The following is a 26585-nucleotide window of genomic DNA, read 5'->3' on the forward strand; positions in this document are numbered from 1 at the left end:
CGTTTTTTATTGACACTGAATATACCCCCAGTGCCACGAGACTTTCAGCACGGGTCGCATAACACCTTAGACTGGGGTTGTTGGTAAGTAGGGGTTGGAACATCAGGAAAGGAAGGGATAGGTAACTACTCTCGATATCAAGGCCAAACCAAGAGGGGGAAAGTTTTTCTACCCTTGCTACTGGAATAGTGATAAGGGAAGGTGCCTTCCACTCCCTTAGAAGTTGCAGCACACGTCGAGGATGGTACATCACCCACGATCCCATCTGGGACAGTGGCTGATGCCGATGAGGATGCCAGTCCCCCACGGGTAGAGTCTATAGTTCATCTTGTAAATGAATATTAGAGCTTAGGAATATTTTTTATTGCAGTTAGTGACTCTCTCCGCGTGTAATAGATGATGATCCGCAAGATAAAGATTCTCTTGTGCCACATATAAGCCCTTTTCAAAAACTTTATATATTAATTGATTTTGATTCTCTTCTCAAAACTTCACTCCCGTCCCTTCTATATTTATACGTTGACTCGTGGCAACATTACGAAATATTACAATATCTTTTGTACGTATTAACTGTGTTGATAATAAAATAAATCTCTACTATATAATTATTAAAAAAGTAATACTTATATCATTTAAAGTTCCGGGTTTAAATGTTGTTAAATCGTTCCTAGAAAGTATTTTTTCTCTGAAAATAATTAAAATAAAGTTAATGTTTATTTTCTGGTAATTGAGTATATAATTTTATTTGCATTATTGTTAATCGTTTTCTTTCTTGCTTGACAAAAACATTTGAACAGCAAAATTATTCCCAAATGTAATGCTTTACATATGTGCATCTAGGATTAACTGAACCTTAAATTAAACCGAAGGAGATAAACGTCAGTAGAGGCAGGATAGCCAACTTGTCAGAACATGTTAGAGTGACCATGATGAACGAGACTACCGAGCCGCGCCGACAGTTAATCCTGGATTAATTATTTTCTTTCGTATTTGTTTCTAATAACCTATATTTTTACTAATACTAAATAATGCTCACAGTTATAGCACTAATTCTTAACCGTAAATTTGTCCTATATCTCTTATAGTGAACCCGGGATAGTAAATTACATAATAGATGTATATTAAAATTTATGTTAAAAAAAGACTATTTTAATGAATTTCAATTTAGGAATTTACAATTTAGTTATAATAATCGTTTAAATTATTAAATAGTGAAAATGTTTTCTAATGTTTATTCTCAAAACATAGGTATCTACAACACATCTAACAAAACCCAATGAGGAAACAACAATGATAAAATTTACAATATTTTCTGTTTAGAATAATCACTTCATTTCCATAATACGGCATGCCGCGGCATTTATGGCCATTTCAATATATTGGCTAAAGTAAGTTATATATTTTTATTTATTTATTGGTCGTTTTATCTTTGCTATTGGGATACGTTTTAGGTTACCTATAGGACCAACATAAAGTTTCGATAACTCTCAACCAATTCCCACTGAGTGACATTGACCATAATTTGAAATACATCTATTCTATCTATGTCACGAAAAGATTCCAACATTATCATATAAAATCCTTTAAACACTGCACATTTAAGAACTAATAATGAAACGATTTATGCCTACTAAGCCATACTTCATATTTGGCCAGATCATCGGTAAACATAGCCATATAGTTAGTATTTGTAGCTAAACATATGGTAAGACCTTTAGTAGAGATCTCCGGAAAAATTACTAACCTTGATAACAAATTATAAACGAGGCGATAACAAACACACTTATTACATTTGCAGCATAAAATTTCTTTGCCACTGGGAACACTGAAGTTTTAATTACAACTTTACGCGTCATTATAGTCATATTCCACTCGGGATAAAGCCTCCTGCTTCCTTTTCAAGAACTGCAATATAAAACTTTTTAAATGTCCATAAAAATCACTATTAAGATAGTAAAATAAAATTAATTTAACTCATGACCTGACAATTGCCGTGAGTAATTGTAATTACATACAGATTAAAAAACTATTCTCTACAAACATATAATCAGTCAATTAACATTATTGTGCCATTCTGAAATAACTATTGTAGCCAAACTTATAATACAATTTTTAACTAGAAAATACATTACCTAGTGTATGTGTCGTGTGTGTATTCGTGTGAGTGGGGCGGCCTCCTGCCACATTGACGACATCACCCTGTAACAATCAGAAAAGACAGCATGTAATAGTGTATCTTAATAAACGACAGAGTTCCAAAAAACAATATAATTACAGAAATATACCTTCATTAAATAGATATTTTTAATAATATGTATATTCATGGAATAAATATGTAAACTTAAGCACTCTAATATAAGCATATAAATGTAGTATACCTTAATATGTTGTGTAGTGGAGAATAATTGTTTGAGTTAAATGTAGTTCTACACGCACGCACACTCTCACACTTTTTTCCATACAACCAAAATTCATACTTTGCGTGTTTTGCAACACACGTGGAGTAGTGTTAAATGTTAGTGTCACAGAGAGGACGTCGGATTAACGCAGGACCGAGGCCACCTTAAAATAATCAGAACACAACTCTCGAATCACAAATATGACACAAATCCTTTAGCTGTCTAATCACTAATACCTTTAAAGAGAATATTTCAAAAACTAGAAGGTTTGACTAAAAAAGCAGTTTCAGAATGGCATTAAACACTTGTTATGTCCCAAATACTTACTGTACTGGTTCTTCTCATGTTTAGGATGAGTAGCATTGTAGCCTGAAACATAATTCAAATTTAATAGTCAGAACATAATATTTATTTGCTAATAAAACATCACGGTACAAGAATGGGAAATATTTAATTGTCATAATTAAAAAAGTTAATTTGAATCATGTTTTCTTGAAAAGAACCCGGTGAATATAAAACTTATTGACAAAATTAACTTATATAGTTTGGGCATTGCTTTATTTCGCATGAGATTATCGCTTGTAATCTTCTGTAAATGTTGATTTAATCCAGATAGGAACTCACTATCATTAACGCTTGTAAACATAAACAGCAAGTACATCACTTGTGTCTATTTGCATGAAATAGTACAGTTACAATGCAAGTTGAGCTTTGCCTGTTCATATAAAACTTATCAATAACACCTAATTAATATGAGTTTAGAATTTGGCCTGAAAGAATCGATCGTCCAACACTATACTTTTGGTGGAAGCTATAATGGGAAAGGATCGGAAGAGTTAAAAATATCAAACAATAATCTTTTCTGAGTTTTTTTCTTGTATTTATATATTCAACACCGGCTTTAAAATAATTAAAAATAATTATGATACTGTTATAGAAACAGATAGTAGAAAAAAACTATAACTTTAAAGGTTTAAGTTTTACGTTTAAAGCTATAGAAATATGATTTGAGAAAACAGTGTTATTATATATTTTAAACACTTTTCATACCCTTCCTTTTTGACCACCTCCACAACACGCAAAAATTATAATTAACTTCTTTCCTAAGATAAACTTCCCAATATATTTCGAGCACGAAGTTATGTACTTAAACAATACAAATTGGCCCTGGGCTCCTGGACGTACACCACTTAAAATAATAAACATGAGAAGAAATATTTTTCAAAGTAATTATCATACGTGAGAAATTTTAGAACAAGTTCTTGCAACAAACAATTCAAATACTAATCTAAATGTTGAATTGTGCTGAATGCGAAAGGATTGCGTGAATAACTTGATTTAAACCTGTCAATTGTGAAAATATATATTTTCAATATACGAAACTATTTCATCAAGTGTATTGCCTCAGCGGAAGTGACAAGAACGGGCAAGCACGTGGCGTAGTGGTTGGAGTCCATTGGGTAATTTCATACAGCTATATATACAGTTAAATAAGTATCTTATAGTATTTCTGCTGTTCTACATGTAATAAGACAAAGTTGCTACAATCTTAACTACAGGAATAATTGTGTAAAATCAATATTCAGACAACATACAAAGCCATACATGCAAGACAACATCTACGTGAATTGTATTCAATGCAAATTGATATGTTTTGACTTATCCTTTTGAAGAATATTGCAGCAATGAGGATAGAGGCTCAGTCGTGATGTCAAGGTCACACGTCCGTAGAAGAGTGAACGTGAACACTGCTAACTTCGTCCGTATCAACTGAAACAACAAATCAGCAAGCTGCAGCTTTGAAATTTTTTAAAAATATTATGATTTAAAAATGGTGTTTTCATGGTAACGATGTATAAATTATTGTCTGGTTAGACATAGCGTATTTACATTTCCAACTAGGTAATTATTCAAAACAACTATGTGTGACTCTATTTAGTTTATTGTGAGTTATAAGAAAGGATTATGGAATAAGACTGTTTGTGGAAATATTGTTTTAGAAGATTCTTTTACTGCATTTTACTTTGAATTGATGAAAATGGGTATGGCAAACTTGGTGACAAGGAAATGTTGCAATTTATAAGAATTGGGTTACAAAACTTTTCGCCAACATAATATATTCTTGACACAGTTACTAGATCAGCCCCAGACGAGCTTTGTCACACTTGCTGATAGTACATGCAAGAATTGTTGATATCTAGTAAATAACACAATATTTCACTGTCCCTAGCAACATTGTTATTGACGTCATTTGCTGATGAGGGATCAGATTCAATTAATATACTTAGCATATTATGTATTTTGTCTCTTTAAACAAATTATAAAAATACACATGTAGAACATAATATTACAGTTTTCATGTTCCACCCATATAACTCTATTATCTCGTGTAAGTATAATTGATCAAATCAGTCGATATGTAAGAACTCCTCGTGTGGCAATAATCGTACACGATTATAAAATTATGATACTGGAAGAAATTGAAGATATGGGAAATCTTAAACAAGACTCGTCTATAATATTAAAATTCAGGAGAAGTTGTATTGCGGTGCTGCTCCAGTACTAGGGTTTTAAGAAGGGGTTCAACCCTTTCTCTTAGCCGAAACGCCAGAGCAAAATGAGGCTTCTGTAATTCAATTCAGCGATGTAATGTAAGCCCCCTCAGACGTGAGACGCAGCGTGGTGTAAGTGATTGCGACGGAATTCAGGTTATGTCGCCACACATTCTTGTTGCGCCAGCTTTTTTATGGCGCAAAATGCAAAATGCTTGTTGCTCCGCCATTTTCACTTTTATAAAAGAAATTTATCCTTTTAACTAGTTGGTAAGTTACGCTTATCACACTTTATGATTCTTGAAAATATAAATATAAATGGCGAATAAAACATGTTATAAAGTAATGTATATGAGATCCATTAAACGTTACTACAAAATTTTAAAAGACCAACCTTGGGAGGGATTGGGACTGCCTGTATTTAAAACAGTTGCCGTGCATTCACCACTGTTGCTATATCCAACAGCAATGGCTACAATGACCCTGTTATGCGCACCCAGGTTAGAGCATTGCATGGTACTATAGGGTCAGTCCTTGGGCAGGTCGTCACCCTTCTACCATGTAATACTCCCACCCCTTATTAGGTTGGTTAATTGGGATATCTTAGTTTACGTCACATGTGCTGCTATTTACCGTAGACAATGTGGATCTACACGACAAGAGATTAATGTAGTGTCGGAAATTCTCAACATTACCTAGTAACCGTAACAGCGTTTTGGGTTTTCGGATTACGTAATGTTTAATAATTATTTCTGTCCTAGTAGACTGAGGCTAGAAAACAGTGTTTTTATACTACGAGTCTGTTTAGATAAAAAGAAAACATTTGAATCTCGGTATTAATTTAAATCATATAAATAAGTAAACTACTATATATGTTTTTGGATTGTTGAGTTGCAAATACTGTACTACCTCTTAATATATGTCATTATTATTATAGTAAAATATTTATGTTCCATTAGGATCTTAATAATAAGATAAGTATTCCACTTTTACCTGATATAAAACAATAAGACCACTGATAAACATCTTTAAGTTATCCATAAGACCAATTTATAAAGTTACGATAGCTCGAAGCCGAGGCCCATAGATTTTCATGGACCATAATTTAAAATGCATCTATTTGGTCTATACCAAGTACAAGTTTCTGTTAGTACCATGGACCATGCTTTAATCACTGTAAATTTAAGATTTAATAATGAAACAATATACGAGCTGCTAAGCTACACTACATATTTGATCACAGCTTGGGTAAAGATCTCTGTATAAATTACTGATTCCTAGATAGCAACGGATATATCTATTAATTAACATAATATTTATAAATATCACCAAAATTTAGTGTTTTAATAGTAGTTAGCAAATTCAATGTCTGGTTTTATTATAGGAGGAGGATCTACGTACATTTCCGGGAAAATTATATTTAATTCAATGTTTTAACTGACTGATGCAACGTATATTCGATCAGATCAGGATCACTGTAAACATTACTGACCTAAATAACAAAATATAGTGAAATATTCTTGGAAGGGACTATAATTTCACGTTGGAGATCAACAGCGGTAAGAAGACACGCATATTGTGGTCACGTGGTCATGAGATGTATCGATCCTTCATAATACCTATATATGATGGATGGCTCAAACAAGATCATGATTTAGATGCTTGGGAGAAATGTATAATTCTTAGCATATAGCGTAACGTTTATTTGTCAATAAGGAGACTGAAATTGTTATTACTATTTTACCTGTCACTAAATGTATATTCTTAAAGTTATATTTTCTATCAAGCACATCAATATTTTTAAACATAGCACAATAAAAACAACTGTTTAGTACAATCATACATACAGACTTATATATGTTTATAATAAATATGCACTCTATTTATAAGTAATACGATATACGAAAACAAGTAATAGTAAACTTGTTAGCTCTTAATTAATAATATTGCATACAGTGTATAAGCATTAAAATGTACCAACTTTCCATTCTTATCTGTCAATTAAACTGAATTACTTATGCATAAGTTCAGTATTGCACAACGTAGTTTCTTTACACAAAAGTTATCACGTTCACTATAACTCATGCGTCCCGCGTGAACTGATTTTGTTCCGATCTCGCACTGATGATGTCGTGTTTGTTTTGTTACTAATGGACAGTATCATTTGCAATGTACAGAGCAATACTTTCAAAACCTTACAGTCGTCTACAAAACAGTGTTTATAATGTACATAACGAAATTTAATAGCAAGGCAAAAAATATAAAATTGTTATTTACCAGTTTGAAGAGTATTGGCTGAACTTACAAGTTACAAGTCCCTTAAAAATAAAGATTGTATTCGACATTCAATTTAACGTGCACTAGTTCTTCTTTTATATTAATCCGATTACAAATTTAGGTTACACTAAGCTTCTTTAACTAAATTTTGTAGATTTTTAAATCGTTAAATCTTTTTTAATGGAGACGAATATATGTATTTTTCGGCAATATACCGTTTAAACCTTTTATAAATCATAATTATAGTTGTAACTCAGAGTCGTGAAAGCACTGTTACTTGTTTTATTTGGCTAATCAATTCTAGATTTACTCAATACAATAACTATATATATATATATATATATATATATATATATATATATATATATATATTAGTAGTGATAACCACAGGATAGGAAAATATTTCAAAACAACATTAAAACATGTTTTAATTACATTTAAATTAAAACTATAATTTCTCATACATACTCTTTCTAAATAGAAACATACAAATGTACATCACGTTAGTGCAGTTAAAATGTATAGAAGTAATTATGTATATAACTGTTCACACACGTGGGAAGGTCTGGAGCAGGTTCCGGCAACAAACAGTGCTTCTAATTTGGCGCATTAGTTTTTTACAAAGAGATTTATTAAATTTGTATGCTCATAACGTTTTCCTTTTCCATATCTATTTCTAATATGACTAATTGGAGCGCTAATAATAATTTTCTTTGTTTTTGAAACTCAGAGGCATTACATGAACGTTGCATTTTCGTTCATATATATTCTTGATTATAATTGCAGAATTTTTAATCAAGGAGTAGTTTTCCTCAAAACCTATATCCATTAGAACTCAACAGAGCCTTATTGCAATCATGTTGTTGTACGTCGGTTAGTTTCTCTGTCAATGTCTCCGTCTGTCTGTGCGATAACTATAAATAGTAAGAAGATTCTTGCGACTTGAAACTTGTTACATATGTTCATATTTGTCCAAGTCTGAATTATTTTGAGTTTTATATCATACGGTTAAAAGTCACCCGTCTGTCTGTAGGTTCCTCGTGGTCCAAGGAAGAACCTTATTCGTATTTAGGTTCAAAGGTCAAGGAGCAGTTAATATCTCCGTCTATCTGTCCGTCTGGGTAATAACACTTGACAGTAAGATCGTAGAGACTTTAATTAGTGGTGTCGGTTCCGCATAGCCCTAGGTAGAACTCATTTAATTTTGGGGTATAAAGACCAAAGGGCAGTCCGTTCTTATTGATTGTTTTACCAGTGTATTCAAAACCAAGGAAACATCCTTTTTCCTTGTTGTTGAGCTTTATTCGTCAGCCTTTTTATCATGGCCGAAACTAAATTCATTATACTTATAGGTGGCCATGTTCAGCAGGCCTGTGCCACAACATCTACTTGGGTACTGACGTCGATTGGTGTTTGCGTCAATCTAAGATATGGAAAACATAAGATTCATAAGAAAAACTGTCATGCTCCTGAATGCTGGACAGCAACGACGCTTATAATAACATATCCATGATTGGATATGCAAAATCATTGAACTTGGTGTAGTACAACAAAGTTTCATGTTAAATGTCAAGTATATAACTCAGATCATGTTCAAAATATTAATGACATACATACTGAACCATTTTTAGTTCAATTGGATATTAAAGTTCAGTTGAATCCGATTAGAGCATTGCAAAATAAAAAGACTCTGGAGAATCGTGTATTATCTCTTGGATGCAGAATAGAGGCGTTTCGGATTTATGAAATAATGAAATGATAATTACACTTAAGTACCAGTAATAGAGCCCGGGCTGAAACTTGAAACAGAGCCATTTTCGTCTAGAGTATTGATCTAGACTTGAATGTACGAGGATCTTATACTTATAAGGTTGTTTGTACTCTTGGCATTTGCGTGGATATAAGTATTGCTGCTACCGTCTTGTTTGATACATCAAGCTGTTCAATTTTATAGACACAGGAGGTTAACTGCTGTTTTAAATAAATGTAAACAATCATCATTAATCCCACATTCATTCTGATTAACCATTTTATAATGTGATTAATAGAGATTTTAGATTTCACTGTAGTAAGTACAAACTGGATTTGTTGGGTTGTCCACAACTCGAAACAATATTAATATATTTTATTATCATATGAGGTAAGGAAATTATACTGTTAAAACTAAAGATATAAGTAAAATTTTTTATTATAATGCGAAATAAAAATGCCAAATAAGTTAAATTTCATAAATGCCGAATTCCGTATATTTAATTTATATTATCTAAATTAAAAACAAAATGTCAGGTTTTCTGTGCTATCTAGATTGTTTCTAGAATAGGTTTAATCTATAGATTTAATATATAGATGTATATTGTTTATATATAGTCAATACATATATATATATATATATTGAGACAGAAACTAACACACTTGTTACGAGTCCTAATTTATAACTCAAAAGAACCCTAAGAGAGAAATTAAAAAACCCTTTATTTGAACTGAATCACTGCTGTTTTACAATACTTTCATCTGTAATAAATTAATAGGGAATGATACAAACAAAACAGTTTATTTATTTTCAAGTGAAGTATGGAAGACGTCGATTCATTTATGTTAGTGATTCAAATTTATATTATAATCTAATTAACCAATACATTACTAAAGTCATGAGTAATTTTAATTATATTGAGACTATTAACACTATTCTCATGTAAGCATATACTGAACCAAATAATATAAGTGTGCCATTCTGAAACAACAATTTTAACCAAATTGATTTAAACTTTTTAGTAGAACAATACATTACCTTGTGTATGTGTAGTGTGTGTATTAGTGTGAGTGGAGCGACTTCCTGCCGCATTGGCCGCATCACCCTGTAACAATGAGAAAAGACATCATGAAATAGTGTATCATGGTAAACCATAGAGTTTCCAAAACCAATTTAATTATAGAAATATACGTTAAATAAATAAATAGGTTTAATACTAAGTATATTCATGGAGCAAATATGTAAACTTAAGTCTAATATTAGCATATAAATTTAGTTACCTTAATATGTTGTGTAGTGGAGAGTTATTGTTGTAATTAAATGTAGTTCTACACGCACGCATACTTTCATACTTTTCCATTCAATCATCATTCATACTTTGTGTATTTTGCAACACACGTGGAATAGTGTTACGTGATAATGTCAAAGAGGGGACGACAAGCCGACGCAGGACCGAAGCTACCTGAAAATAATCAGAACAAAACACTCGAATCACAAATACGACATCAATTAGTAGGCTAACTTATAATAACTTGAAATTTGACTAAAACTGTAGTTTCAGAATGGCATTAAATTTACACCTGAATTGTCCCATATACTTACGGTACTGCGCATCCCGCATTGAGGATAAGAAATATAGCCTACTGAAACATGGTTTCAAATTAATAGTCAAAACATAATTAGTAAATTAATAAACTAATACTTAGCATAGATAATATTGAAGTGATATAAAGTGAATATATATATGTATATAAGTTCCAGTAGCCAAGTTGTCTAAGACGTTGAACTTTGAATCTAATCTAGAGATAGCACAGGTTTAACTTTTGCTTTTGCACAGAAAAATTAAAAAAATAGTATATGTGACATATTTTAAACTAAGTGGTATTAATTTTTCTTCAAATGTCTGATGGAAGTATCATTTAAAGAAAAACAATCTATTATAGTTTGATAAAACATCGTGGCTATTCTGTGACATACAAAGTGACCAGTGATATTTTTACGCAATAATTTTTGTCAATGTAGATAGTCTTGATGGAGAAACTAAAAATCATGATTTTGACAAAGATAAGTGAGGTCGCTAACACACTGAGACAAGAATTGACTGATGTCAAGGCAGACCGACATGAGTACCGTAATCACCAGTCCGACTCACGGTCGAGTCTTAATCTGCGGTCGTGTTCTCGCTCCAGCAGCCGAAATCGAAATGGCGTCTGCTGGTGTCACTGGAGGTTCGGGACCAAGCCCAAAAATGCACTATTCCCTGTCAGGACGCTGCCAGACCTCGGGAAACGAGCCGGGAATCACTATCAAACCCACACTAATGTCAATCCGCCGTCTCTTTATCACGGACAGAGTGAAGAAACAGTCATTTCTTGTATACACTGGAGTAGATGTTTGTCCATCCAAAATTATGCTTTAGTGGGGAAGGGTAAAATAAGAGATTTTGCAAGGAATATTTTCACCATCACTTAAAGTCTCATTTATTAAAGACGAAAATAGTCAGGTGCTGTTCTGGATCTATGACGTACAAAAAAAACGAGAAAAACTGTGTATTACTGTAATATCGACTCACAATTAGTAATATGAGTTGTCGTAATAGTGAATTACATTGTAAACTGCTTATAAATAAGATAATAAAAAAATATTTTTTGGCTAGTAAAAAAAGTTTCTGTTCTGTAATTGCTACAACTTTTCACATGAAAAGTTAAACCAGAAATGTCCAAGTATTTGTAAAAATAGAATATAAAAAAAAAAAAAAAATTATGTTGTATTAAGACAATTATGATAGCTTTGTTATATATACTGTATACTCTTATAAATAAGCATGAAGAGAAGCAATAATAGGACTGCTACTGTGGGGAGTTTAATTTAAATTACTGTCTATGTGTAACGCGCTAGTCATACCAATATGATCAGTGTTACTGCCTTTTTGTTTTACTGAACGATGGCAAATGTTCGGAAAAATCCTGTTTCCTTCACTATCTTTCCATCGTCAAAAATAACCTTCAAACAAGGGAATGAACTTATAATCAAGAAAATCAAGTGCTATATACGTTTTTTAGTTATATTTGTTTAAATTATGCTCAAAGTTTTATGTATACGGTAGCAAAGTTCTATAAAGCATTTGAACTTTCACTTCGGTAATTTTTAGAAACTCTACATACATGTACGTAATATGATGTACTCATACAACGTTCACCGTATGCTCTGCATCAGACATTGTTGGAATTATTGACAATAGGCAGGCTTGTGACGTAATGTTAATTGCGTGATAAACACTGTCTGCCATTGTTTTGTTTTTTAAAACACTCTAGAGAAAGTCTTTGTGATGACATATATGGTTGAAGTGCAATATTTTGTACATTCTTTTGTAACTGACTAAGCAATATTAGAATGGTAATGAATAATTGAGCTCTTGGCGTTTCTTCTATAACAGAATTTAGAAGTATACAATAAACAAGTGAGTAAAAAAAATCCTAATACTTAAATATTATATATAATGGAAACGGCTTCTCTAAGGATAGAACGAGTTGTATCCAGTCAAGGACACGCACTTCAAGTCAGTAGGTTAATTTGTTGTAGATATATTCCCCTGATTGATTGGCAAAGCTATTATTCAGTTAATTAAAATTCCAGTTCAATATGAGGTCATGTTTAGTTTAGTGTTAGTGTTCAAGACTAAAAACCATTTGATCCAACCAGGTTACCTTAATATATTTCATATAAAGGGAGACTCACCTTAGTATACTACTTTCAGATTCTAAAAAACTACTTTTACATTTGTTCTCTATTTTGAACTCAGTAAAATGCCTGATTATCAAAAGACATAATAAGCGAGATTATGTTTTAATGAGTCTGCACGTTTGAAATAAAATAAATTAAAATGTGAGAAAATTTATAATTACCAGTGATTTTTAATACGGCCGCACTTCAATTCCTCTAATGAAAAAAAAGTTTCTATTTATAACCTTATTCTGTTGCAAACGATTTAAAGCTTTTTATCGTCTCTAAAGTAATGCGTCATATAACGTGTTTAGAGTCTACTGGATCTTGTGACTACGAATATTTATAGGAAAACTAAGCATATATTTTAAGTGAAAACTATTTTATAGTCTCAAAACATATAAACCTCACATAAAAAAGCTATCAATTGGGAAAATTTCTAAACAATAAAATAAACTGTTACATTAAAAAAAATACTGAAACATATAATCCATCACACGTTTATGTTATGTAAGTCCAGTCATTTAGGTAGACAATCTTTGTTCAGAACATTTAGATGTTACTTTGGTAGTTAAAAAACAATTATGTGAAACAACTGATTTTTGGTTTTGATTTTGCTTTTGCAAGATGAATCTTTTATATTTAGCAAATTGAAATTGTTTCTGCTCATCAATTTTAAAGCAAATTACTGTGAAAGCAAAGAAAAAGTTTGAATAAGTAAACCAAGCCTGAAAGATACGCAGCATAAAGTCTACAACACCATAAAAAACGATATATTGAAAACAAACAATCATCAGAAACAGAAATAAATTTTAAATCACAATCAGATAATAATATGCAACCGGAAAATACCTCACGAAGGAAATGTATATGAGATGGAACTTTTCGATCCCATATAGAGAAGAGAAAGTCAAATAAATGTATTAAAATGTTAATTTAAGAATTGAAAATGACCAACCTTGGCAGGGATTGGGATTGCTTGTGCTTAAAACAGTTGCCTTGCATTCACCACTGTTACTAGAACCAACAGCAATTGCTGCAGTGAAACTGTTATGCGCACTCAGGTTAGACCATTACATGGTACAAGGGCCAGTCCTTGAGCAGGTAGTCGCCCTTCTAACATGTAATACCCCCTTCCCTTATGAGATTGGTTAATAATTGATATAATGATGTAGGTTACGTCGCGTGTGCTGCAAACTATCTACCGCAGACAATATGCTCTTCCTCAACAAGAGAATAATGTAGATATGTAAATTCTCACTGACACGTGGTGAACTTTACAGTATAATTACTTGGTTATAGCGTTTAATGTTTCAGATTGTATAATGTTTAAGTATTATTGTAGTCCGTGTAGATTTAAACAAGAAAAGAGCATTTTATGTAACAAAGAGGTTGATATTTAAAAGCAATCTATTCTATTTTCGGTTAAGTAATATTAATATAGGGCCTACACCATATATAATGTTGTTACGTCTGACATAGGATTTTGAACCAATTCCACCCAGTCTTTCAAGTACACAATGTGCTGACTTGAGAGATGTATCAATATTATTATAGATAATTTTGTTTTAATATTTTGATCTGATATGATAAGAATTCGATATAAATGATAAGAATAAGATTAAGACGACAAGACTGCTGCTAAACATTGAACAACAACGGATAAGTTTACAACGAATACAAGGGACTCGATATTGACACCATTTTGAATTTCGTTTTTGTAGAACATTTCTAACAATGGAATTCATAGATTTATAAACCTCATGGAATCTTTCCTTTTATTAAATATACTTAATAATATCATCTGTTAATAATTTCCGTCCTGTTCTCACTGATACTGTGTTGGAAGTTAGCCCACGACCACAGGTAGCGGAGGCTATTTATTTGAGTTCCAGCAGTGGAAAACGAAATTAAATATGCTGATATCACAAGAGATTTGGAAACTAAACCAGTAAATGTAGCCAACCCTGTCAGTACGCCATCAAAGCCTCGGTAAAAAGCCGGGGATCACTTTTAGCGGCTAGTAATCTCGCACTAACGTAATTCCACCGTTTCTTTTACAAGGAAAGATTGAAGAACAAACTTTCCGTAGAGACCCTGGAGCAAATGTACATTTATCCCAAATCTCTGTTATATAGGAGAAGGTCGAGGAAAAAAAATTGAGCGCTTCGCAGTAAATAACACATGCATTCTTCCTGTGGTTTGGTGACGTTGAATATATATTTATGACTCAGACTACCCTTAATGTGGAGTTTAATGATAGCTAAAGTAGCCAAAACTCATTGTTGATAAGCAAACTTCTGTTCCACTATGATCTACTAGTGGATGACACTCTTTGGTTGACAAAAAAGCTGGCTTTTGTCAAGTTGCATGAGATAATGTTAACGCTTATAACTTTTGTATATTTTGATTTAATCGAAATAAGAAAGGACTAACAATAATGCTTTAAAACATAAACATTTAGTACAGCTCTTACAACATTGTCTAGTTGAATGAGATAATAAAGTTACAACGCAGGGTGACCTACGCATGTTCATATAAAACTTATAAATGACACAATCAATCTGAGTTTACTGGATAATCTGGAAGAAATCGATTGTCAACCACCCTACTCTTAGTGGAATCAAAACGACACAGCATCGAAAGGGATAGAAAATATAAAACTGGAATCTTTCCTTAAAACATTTCCGGGGTTTTTATACTTAATACTGACATTTAGGTAATATTTTAATCACTGTCAGGCAATTAAAAGGGAGAAAAATCGTTAGTTAAAATGTCTACACATAATTACAAATATAGTTACTTGTTTGGGGGTCAGTTTTAGTGTGTAAAGCTTAAGAAATATAATTTTAGAAAAACAATTATTTATTTCATATTTTAACCCTATTGATACTTTCCTATGTCGACCATTATCACAACTCCCAAAACTATTTTTTTTCTAAGATAAACTTTAAAAAAAAATTCAAGAACCAGGTTGAGTACTTGAACTATTAAAATTGGCTCTGGAATACTGAATGTACACCACTTATAACAAGAAAAATGAAAAAAATATTTTTCAAAGTAAATATCATTAGAGAGACATTTTATAATAAGTTCTGGCAACAAGCAATGGTGGCGCCAATTGGACAGAATGTGTTTATTATTACACTTGTAAACTCGCAAGTTTTTCTTTTCGTTTGTTGTGTCTACTATACTATACACACTTTCTTGCAGTCTAAAAAGCCTAAATTAAGTACGTCTGAGGAAATAGACTTTTGATTGTGATCAGTGCAAAACAATCGCGTGTATAACTTCATTGAAGAGTGATATGTTGAGTTTTAACTTATGCAAATATTTAATCAAATGTACCGCCTCAGCGGTAGTGATAATAAAGTACTTGTATGTGAAGTGGTGGCCGGAGTCCATACAGTAATTACATACAGCTAATATACAGTAAAATAAGTAGGTTATAGTACTTCTGCTGTTCTACAGGTAAATAAGTCAAAGTCATGAGTTGCTACAATATAAACTCAAGGCCTAATTATTATTATCAATATTCATATAGCATCTACAGCCATACATACAACACTACATCTAAGTAAGCTATATTCACTGAATAATGTGATGTTATGACTTATCCATCTGCAGAATATTCCAGTCAAAGCGACACAGGTTCAGCCGTGGTGTTCGTGTCATAATTCGGAAGAAGACTGAACTCTGCTAACTTTGTACGTTTCAACTTGAAGGAAAATTACTCATGATGCCTCTAAACCAAACATTTTTCAAAGATATTAGGTTTTAAAATTGTGTTTTCATGGTAACGAGGAATAATTATTGTTTGTTAAGAAATATACTATTCGTATGGCGTAAGTTAGTTATAGAAATTGTCAGCAAGAACATTCTAACATTTACACCACATTTCTCTAATTTTGTATAGATATTTACAGCAGAATAAGTATATAAAACCATTACAGAAAGTTGTATTAAACAAATAGGTATTGCTAGTCGTATGCTGGAGTAAAATTAAATAAATATTTTCATTAATTAGACCATGTTTGTTTTAGTTTTTGCTGAAGAACTATAATTTGACCCAACTCAGAAAATAGTTATTTGCAAAATGGTAGTGTGGCCAAGCTAAGCGATATACCAACCTGCCCAAGCTGGGATTATTGACAAAATTTACCCTCTTTAGCTCTAATTTCTCAAGTAATTTGTATATATTAAATTAGAATATTCATAACACAGTAAAACATAACGAACAAATGTGTAATCCTTAAGCTAAGCAACATGCTTGCTTGACAAGGTTGATTTTGTTATAAAACCCCTTATTTTATCTTGTCGCATGTAACTCTTGTTTATTATTGTTAAAATATTCAAATAATCTGTCAGAAAATGTTTCCTGAAGTAAATTTATATTGTATCTATTATAATGTTACAAATAACCAATTTAAACAGGGATTGGGACTGTATGTGCTTAAAATAGTTGCCGTGCATCACCACTGTAACTACCATCAACAGCAATGGCTGCAATGACACTGTTATGCGCACTCAGGTTAGGGCGTTACATAGTGCTCTGGCCAGCCCTTTTTCAGGTCGTCACCCTTCTACCATATAATACTCCCCTCCCTTATTAGGTTGGAGGATTTTGATTTCTCGGCATACGTTACCTGTGCTGCAATCTACCGCAGACAATATGTATGAGAATAACGCAGATCCGTGAATTCTCACTGAGTCATATTGAAATGTTAAGTGTAAATACTGTATAACTGCGTTTTGGGGTTTCTGATTATATATTTATTAACTATCATTATCACAGACATTATCATGATCTTTAAAATTTGTATGATAATTTATTTCTACATAAACAACATTAAGTTATATGATTGTGCATATTCAACCGTGGAATTTAGTTGAGCGCCATTGAAGTACTTAGTAGCCTGAAGCATTTCGTTTATGTTTTCTGAGGTGGTGTTAAGTTTATTTTTCCGCATGATCTGTCTATATGACCGTATGACAATAATAAAATGAAGCTATATGCTTAAAATTTAGCATGCAACCTTAGTGAAGCCTATTATTCGACACGTATTGTAGCGTACTCGTACCTTTTATACATAAACAAACAATAGAAGAAATGGATGTGGTCCATGTAAAAACACGCGAATAGTGAAGCATGTAAAGTTAGGATTGTTTTAGGAGAATTCACAATACACTATGCTGGACTAACTTATCTCGTAGTTGTGTTCATAGATTCTAATAATTCTGACGTAATATATACAAATTAAGTAAGTTATGTTTGAATTGGTATATATATTGAACTTTAGAATTGAAAGGACAGGGTAAATTTTGTTGAATTTCCACCAGAAAAGCAATAAAAGCCATAGGCCAGGTATTTTGAAAATCATAAAAAATTTTGCAGAATTTTACGTCACTATGGATTGATAAAATACCAACATATCGTGACCTAATGAAAACTGCAGTAAATTATAATTTTAATAAAAAACAGAACAAGCTCATTAAAATTATGTTAAAGATAAATATACTTTGGATTTTAAGAAAAGTTTGTCTATAATTTCCAAGCGTTGCTGGATTGTTCTTCAATACTATGTCCTTATTTTATTTCAGCTGTGCCACAGATATTTAATTGAAACATTTTTCACCAGCTGGCTTTGTTACATGTTATGTGTTATGTTTACATTCAGTTTTATTATTAATAACGTGTTTCTAACATATTAATTTGTCGTTTCTAGCAAATCAAGAAACAGTATAAAAAAAATTTGCAGTAACCTATTTCCGAGACGTAAATTAGTGAGATTGCTCTAGGGTGAATCATTGTTTTATTTAACAAAGCATACAGGCGTCTTCTGTATGAAAACCAATTTTTAAATTTTCGACATGTTGTCGTAGTGTCTTGATATAACGTGGATTTATATGTGCATTGCTGTCTCCCAGTGAGAGGTTACAGCAGTTAGTGAAAGTTAACCCACTCGTCAACTGAAATATGGCATCCTTACTAAATCTTCAAATCCGAGTGTCCGCAGGAAGAACCTGAAGTTCCCCTTGGTAACTCTCCAAATGGTAAATCAAAATAATTTATTTGTTTCCTCGATTTTAGCCCTTACTGCGTATGTATAATTTTATGTTTATCATAATTAAATTAGCATGAGTTACAGAAACTATCATTAGGCTACAAAATAATAAAACAACTTAACTGTTGGTTTTTATAAAATATTAATAAATTCGATATTTTTATCGGATACAAATTACACTGACACTTATAACATTTAGAATTTCTCAAGTTCCCAAAGTGGTTTCATTACTTTGTTTAAAGGTTATTTTTGACGATGGAAGGATTGTGAAGGAAACAGGATTTTTCCGGACATTTGCCATCCTTCAGTGAAACAAGAAAACAGTAACACTACGTTTCGAGATCTGCAATCTGATCTCTTCTTCAGGTAAAGAACTAACCTAATACATAATTACAAACTAAGTTAAAATAAACAAATCTTGCTAAAGCGTTGTGGCAAGTTAGAACTATGCACTCAATGCAATTATTTTGAGTTAGAGGGTAAAATTTACCGTCAAGATGAGGGGATGGCAATGGGTTCTCCACTGTCTCCTATTTTCGCCAATATCTTTATGGAGGAATTCGAGCGAAAAGCTTTGGCTTCAGCTCAGTTCAAACCGAAGATTTGGTGGAGGTATGTGGATGATACCTTTGTTATTTTTTCTCATGGAGACATTGAATTAAATAATTTTTTGAATCACATTAATAGTATTTCTCCTTCCATCCGCCTCACAATGGAAGTGGAAGTCCAAAACAAGCTTCCCTTCTCGGATGTGTGTGTATTAAGAGATAGGGATGTCCTTAAGACAACTGTTTTTCGAAAGATAACACACACAGGAAAATATTTAAATTATCAATCCAACCATCAAAAATCTGTCAAAGAAGGAGTAGCCTACTCGTTGTTTGATAGAGCAAAGAGCTTGTGCTCAGATAAAGATGGACTAAAAGAAGAATTTAAGAAAATTGAATCGGATCTCAGAAGCAATGGATACCCTCAATTAGTAATTAATAAGTGCAAACGAACCAGAAGAATCATTCCTGAGTCAGAAAAACAGATTTGTGATAAATTTGCGTTTATGTCAATCCCTTATGTGCCGGGATTATCGGAGAAAATTAGAAGAGTAGGTAGAAAGTACAACATTAGAACCGCGTTTAAAACACACAACACTCTTAGACAAAGTCTCGTAAAAACAAAACCAAAAAATGGCACACAGGATTCCAAAAACTGTGTTTACAGTATAAAATGTAGCTGCAATAGGGAATACATAGGCGAGACAAAAAGACCACTAAACGTAAGGATAAAAGAACACAAAGAAAACACGAGAAAGGGTTTCACAGAAAAGTCAAAAATTGCACACCATTGTTGGTCCGAAGACCATCATATGAATTGGGATGAAGCCCACATAATACATCGGGAACCACATTTCTTCAAAAGGAAATTAATTGAGGCAACATACATTAAATTGGCAGACCAACCAATCAGTCAACCATCAGTCGAGATTAGGCCGCTTTGGTTGCCAATTCTAAAACATGAACTAAAGAGAGAACCAAAAGTATCAAACGGATCGGATATTTGTAATAAACCAATGCGGAGTCACAATATGGTTTTAAGAAGTTCATCTCGCATGAACCAATAATAACGAAAGGGCCCATTCCTGTTCCCCTTCCCTTGTATTTCCGCCATCTTGTTTTAGCCAGCCGTCACGATTGCCATTGGCTAGTCCCTCTGGTCAGTCGTAGGTGGTCAGTAGACGAGTGAAGACGCATTGTGACCTGTATTCCGTAGTTTACTTTTAATGATTAGTGTTTTGTATAGTTTTGTATTAAGTGCATGTCTTTAGTGTTAGTGAAGTTGACAACAACATGTAGGTTGTGATTCCTGACTTAGGCGTGCCACAACGCTTTAGTAAGATTTGTTTATTTTAACTTAGTTTGTAATTATGTATTAGGTTAGTTCTTTACCTGAAGAAGAGATCAGATTGCAGATCTCGAAACGTAGTGTTACTGTTTTCTTGTTTCACTGGTTTCATTAGTAAACTGATAACATGCGATCATAAATTTTAAATCTTTGGTGTTTCATTTAAAGTGATAATCATGTATGTAGCCTTGTTATAAGGGTATTAATTTACCTTTTATGTTAGGGCGAGGTAAGGTTTCACGTTAGAAGCGGCACTGCTTTTATTATTATTTTATAATAATTTGCTTGTAGTTGTGTTAAAAATTAAATCTTTTCTGCGTGAGAATAGGGTATATGTGTAATTTACTTTAACAAGCGTAAGGACTCAACATAAAAATATGATAAATTACACTAAAGTTGGAAAGACTGATTCATAAACTTCATGCACGGCTAATATAAGTGATGACTAAAACGCGTTTCATTCTTTAGCAAAATTAAACAAAGATATTTTTAATGTTGTTGCAGTCAAGTCAGACAATATTCAATATTGTTCTTTAGAACACGCAATAAAATATGTATAAAAAGAAGGGAAAAAGCGCACTACAAGGAAGTAATGTTAAGAGAAACTAAATGACGTAGATCTCATAACAACCCAACTCTATAATCACAGGTCATTTATTAACAGGAAATAGCAACTAATTGCAAGTAATGTGCTGTGCAGATTTGTGTGGTATACTATTGCATCCATAGTAATATCGTTAGGAATTTATAATTAATTGAAAAGTAACAGAGAATCAGTTGATTTCTCCCTGCAAACTAACTGTAGGTGATATTTTAGCTAGGCTTAATATATCATATGTCTGTACATCGGTCACAGCAGCCAGAGATTATCATCAAGTTATCAATTGTTTATATAATGATCACGTTCAGGTACAGAAACTATTCGATCCAACCATCTAAGATCTTCTCTAAGATTCTACAAAACAACTTTGTGATTTGTTCTCTAATTTTAACCGAGTTAAATGCCTGATTACCAAACGAATTAATAAGTGAGATTATGTATGTTTAGATCATCCCGTAAGTTTGGAATAAATGATATTCAAAATATGAAATATTTTATAATTACCACTGATTTTAATACAGCCTCACTAAATTTCCTCTAATCAACAAACGTTTCCAGTTAAAATGTTGTTCCGTTTCAAAAGTTGCATTGATTTTTATCGCTTATTAAGTAATGCGTCTAATGCATTGTGTGTAGAATCAACTGGATCTTCTCACTACAAATATTTATAAAAAAATAGACATGTAATTTATGTGAGAACTAATTCATTACCTCAAAACATATTAACTAAATTAAAATAAAACATTAAATTGGGCAAGTTCAAAAACAGTGAAATCCTCTGTTATATTTAAAATAAATACTTAAACACATGATCCCTAATACGTTAATTTTATTTAAAGTCCGGTCACTTAAGGAAACATTACTCGCTTAGAACATTTATCTGTTACTTTGGTAGTTAAATAACTAATTTGTGCAACATCTGGTGTTTAATTGGTAGCATCCTTAATTTGTTGTAAGTTAACATTGTTTATGCACATCACTTCAAAAGATTATTACTGTGAAAACTAAGAACAAGTAAGAATAAGTAGTCCAAGCCTGAAAGATAGAAAATTATACAACATAAAACACGTTACATTAATTGCAACCGACCGTCAAACACAGAAACTAAGTGTCAAATCACCATATATTACCTTTTTACTATATATGTCAGGTAATAATATAAACGGAAATATATCGGAATCACGAAGGAAATGTATGTGAGATCTATTAAAATGTAAGTTTCAAAATATTTAATGACCAACCTTGTCAGGGATTGGGACCACCTGTGCTTAAAACAGTTGCCGTGCATTCACCACCGATAAGCGGTGAACCAACAGCAATGAATGCGACACTGTTAAGCGCACCCAGGTTAGAGTATTCCATGGTAGTAGGGCCAGTCCTTGGGCAGGTCGTCACCCTTCTACCATGGAATACTCCCCTCCATTATTAGGTTAATTAATTCATATATGTCGGTTAAGTCACGCGTGCCGCTATCTAACGCAGACAATAAGCATGCACGATACAAGAAATAATGTACATCCGTAAATTCTCACTCAGATGTTTTGAATTTTAATGTATAAATACTTGATAACGGCGACTAATTGTTTCAGAATATATATATATATATATATATATATATATATATATATATATATATATATATATTTTAAAGATTATTACTAAGATCCTAGTACTAAGTCCTATATTTAAACAACAAAAGGATATTTATATTTGACAACTCGGTTGGTATAAAAAGTAAATTTATTCTATTCTCGGTTGCGATTTATGTAATATAAATAGAGAGGTTACGACATTTGTTTTTTTATGTGATATTGTTTTACGCCACCTCTCTCGCCAATCTTTTGCCAATTTTTCTCTTAACTAGCGTGTCCTTAGATTTGTATACTCAACACGTTTTTCTTTTCCTTTGTGTGTGTTTACGTTAATACAAACACTACGGTTCAGTGAAAAATCCAAGATTCATTACTTCAAGAGAAATACATTAAAACTTTGAATTGTAAACAATGCACAGAAATCGCGTGTATAACTTCATAGACTGATGTCAATAGAGATTAATTATATTTTTAATTTATGAATTTATTTAATCAACTGTACTGTTTCAAAGGTTGTGATAGTAACTAAAAGGTATGTAGTGTAGTAGATGGAGCCCATACAGCAATTAACTATAGCTAAATATACGGTAAAATAAGTAAATTATATTACTTCTGCTGTCCTAAAGGTATTAAGTCAAATTCTTGAGTTGCTACAATCTAAACTCAAGGCCTAATTTTCAACATCAATATTCAGAGAGCACCTACAGCCATACATACAACACTACATCTAAGTTATATTCAATGAAAAATGTGATTTTTGACTTATCCATTTTCAGAAATTTCCCATCAAAGCGACAGAAGCTCAGCCGTGGTGTCAGGGTCATACATCGGAGCAAGACCGAAAATTTATGCTGCTAACATTGTCCGTATTAACTTGAAGTAAAACTAATCAGGATTCCACTCTACTGAACAATTTTTCGAAAGTATTAGATTTTAAAATGGTGTTTTCATTGTAACTAGGAATAATTATTGTTAGTTAAGAAATGGACCAATCCTGCAGCTAAATATATAGTTGTATAAATAATAAGAAAAGATAGTGTAGATCTTTGCACTAGGATATGAAACGTTCAATGTGTACTTACGTAATGCTATGGTTTGTAAATAATATAATATCAGTTCCTTGTGTTTTGGCCATCAAAAATATACATGTTTTTGTTTTGGAAACTTTTTCCTCAAAATCCGTGTTAATGCGCTGTTTTCCTATAAATAATTTGAGGGATAAAGCAGGATTGAATTAAGACACATTCTGAATATATGTTTTTGATTGTTTAATCCAGATGTATAGGTTGGTTATAAATAAGGTACTTTGAATAAAGGTAGTTTGAACGTAAATGCGAATTATATAATACGCATTTGAAAGAAAAGGTTTTATTTTACATAGGATAAGTAAGAAAATATAATTATATAGATTTAACTTTCCAGAGGAAAGATTTTCATTTCAAATTCTTGTCGTCTGTAAATTTCTTGTAAAAGTTATAATCACACAACGGCTGCAATTTAGTCATGTAGCTATTTAAAAAATAATCTTACAATCCTTCTGTTAACTTTGATGTAGTATATTTCGAATTTAATTTTTCATTATTAAATAACGTCGTCTTTATCTTTATAAAATCGAGTTCAAATGTATAAAAAAATGTAATCGCATCATATAAATTAAGTACTAAATCATTTAATACTTTGTGAAAATTGTAATGAATTTTTACACTTTTCGTCTAATTTGAAATAAAAATTAATTTATCTAACAAGGAGAGCCATGTTTTTATATCTCTATACAAATACTCGGACAATTTAATTGAATTGGAGAAAATTAGATTTAAGTTCAATATTTAGTTGTAATTTATTTTGGGGGGAAATTATATAAGGTATATTAATTATAGACACATCTCTCTCCAAAGTTATTTTTTAATTGTGTTATACAGCGTTAGTTTTTAATCTCATCTGTAGAGCCGTCCTCTTAGTATTATCATTTATATGGCTATTTCGGAAACAAAACAAGTACAGAGTTGAATGATACCACTAAGCTTCATTTCTACTAGAGTGAAACTGAGTTCAGTAATTGTTTTATGACTCTCAATGGAATTTTGTTGAGCGTTAGCGAATATTTTTATATTGGTCTTATGATGACAAAGATAATGACAGAATAAATAAATTTGTAATAATTGCATACAATCATACGTAATTTTCGGATGTAGGAATTTTTTATTGAATGAAACAAAAATTATAGTGGAATTATGTTAAGTTTTGGAGGACAAGATTTGATTTCCGTTCACTATAACACCTTAGTTCACAGGAACCTTTACTATTTGAACATTGTTATGAAATATAACCCAATGAAAAAAAAAATGAATTAAATGGAAAGATATCTATTGAAAGATTTCAATTGCGAAAGCAATTTAATTTTTAAATTGGCAAGACCATGTTCGAATATGGTGAATTTCCAACCATTCCATTTGGCTAAACGTAAAGTTTGAGTCAATACCTTGTCTTTCTATCTATCCACACCTCTTGAATTAAATTAGTTAGGGTATAGATCGGAAATTGTGTATAGTACCTCAGAAAAGGCGGTACCCGAAAGTGGTGTGATGCTTTCCTACCTTTTATAATAAGTAAACGATAAGTACTAAAAAAACCCAATGTACACTTCATTAATAGAATGTCTACAGTGTGATTTCCCGAAGGAGCGGCGAGTTCAGTGCTCAATTGATAGCTGGGGTTCTGTCACATATCGCTGTCAGGGCAGACACCTGGCACCGGCCTTACTGTCACGTCGCTTTCATGTTTAGTTCATTATCTCTTTCTATGTCCACAATTGGATGGTCTGATGCCAAACTGAACCAACTCCAATTTCAATGTTTTTCCGGTATTGTCATTTCTTACTTTGATAAAATACAATACATTCACATGCCAGAGAGAACTATATTAAACAGCTGAGTTTGTGAGGGAAATTTTATTTTTCTGTTTTACCATACGGGGAATTTTGATTTTTGTTTGTGTGGCAGACTGAACTAACTCCTGAAAAACATGGCTGACGCATTAGAGTCGGTTCATGGTGCATCCTCTTCTTTAATAAATAGTGAGTTAAACTCCAGTTTATCCGACTTATTTGAAGATTCTGGCGACGAGTACATCCCACCTCAACATGCTGAAGATAGTAGTGAAGGTAATATTTCACATTTACTAATTATCTAAGGTCATTTCAATTATATGCAATAGGTTAGTGTAACATTAGCATTTCATCTTATGCCAAAGTGAACTAACTATTCCCTCCATAATATCAGCTGTTGTGGTTGTGTTTTTTTGTAACATATTAATGTTGTAGCCTTTCAATAGTGTTGTTAACAGATATCTGCAATGCACGATATACTATCTGTTGTCATAACTGGGATTTTGGAGTTAGTTCACTCTGGCATACAGTGTTCAGATATTTAAATGATATTAGTTCATTCTGGCAGACGAGATTGTAAAAATGCTGATTGTTTGTTTGCCCCTGGATTTTTATAAAGCTTATAGACAATGATAATAGATTATTTAATTCATTTTTTAATAAAACAAACCTTATTTTGTTTTTTGTGTGTGTATATATTGGTACATTATTACTACAGTAATTCCTTTTACCACCATACTTTAATAAAATAGGACTATTTTTATATTGTTTGGCTTTGTACATGCTTTATATTGGCATTAATGTTGCAGATGATGTCCCATGTGGTTCTAAGCAAAAAAGGAAGAA

The 26585-nt window shown here is 32.1% G+C and overlaps 1 long non-coding RNA gene across 1 annotated transcript; it reads left to right on the forward strand.

Annotated features, from left to right (window-relative positions):
- The first annotated feature begins 18386 nt into the window (after positions 1–18386).
- On the forward strand, positions 18387–24019 carry LOC124370162. Its single transcript, XR_006923152.1, has 2 exons — positions 18387–18755; positions 23632–24019. It is a non-coding gene; the product is annotated as an uncharacterized LOC124370162 (long non-coding RNA).
- The last annotated feature ends 2566 nt before the right edge of the window (positions 24020–26585 follow it).

Source organism: Homalodisca vitripennis, unplaced genomic scaffold, assembly GCF_021130785.1.
Source record: "Homalodisca vitripennis isolate AUS2020 unplaced genomic scaffold, UT_GWSS_2.1 ScUCBcl_10;HRSCAF=455, whole genome shotgun sequence".
NCBI lineage: Eukaryota > Metazoa > Arthropoda > Insecta > Hemiptera > Cicadellidae > Homalodisca > Homalodisca vitripennis.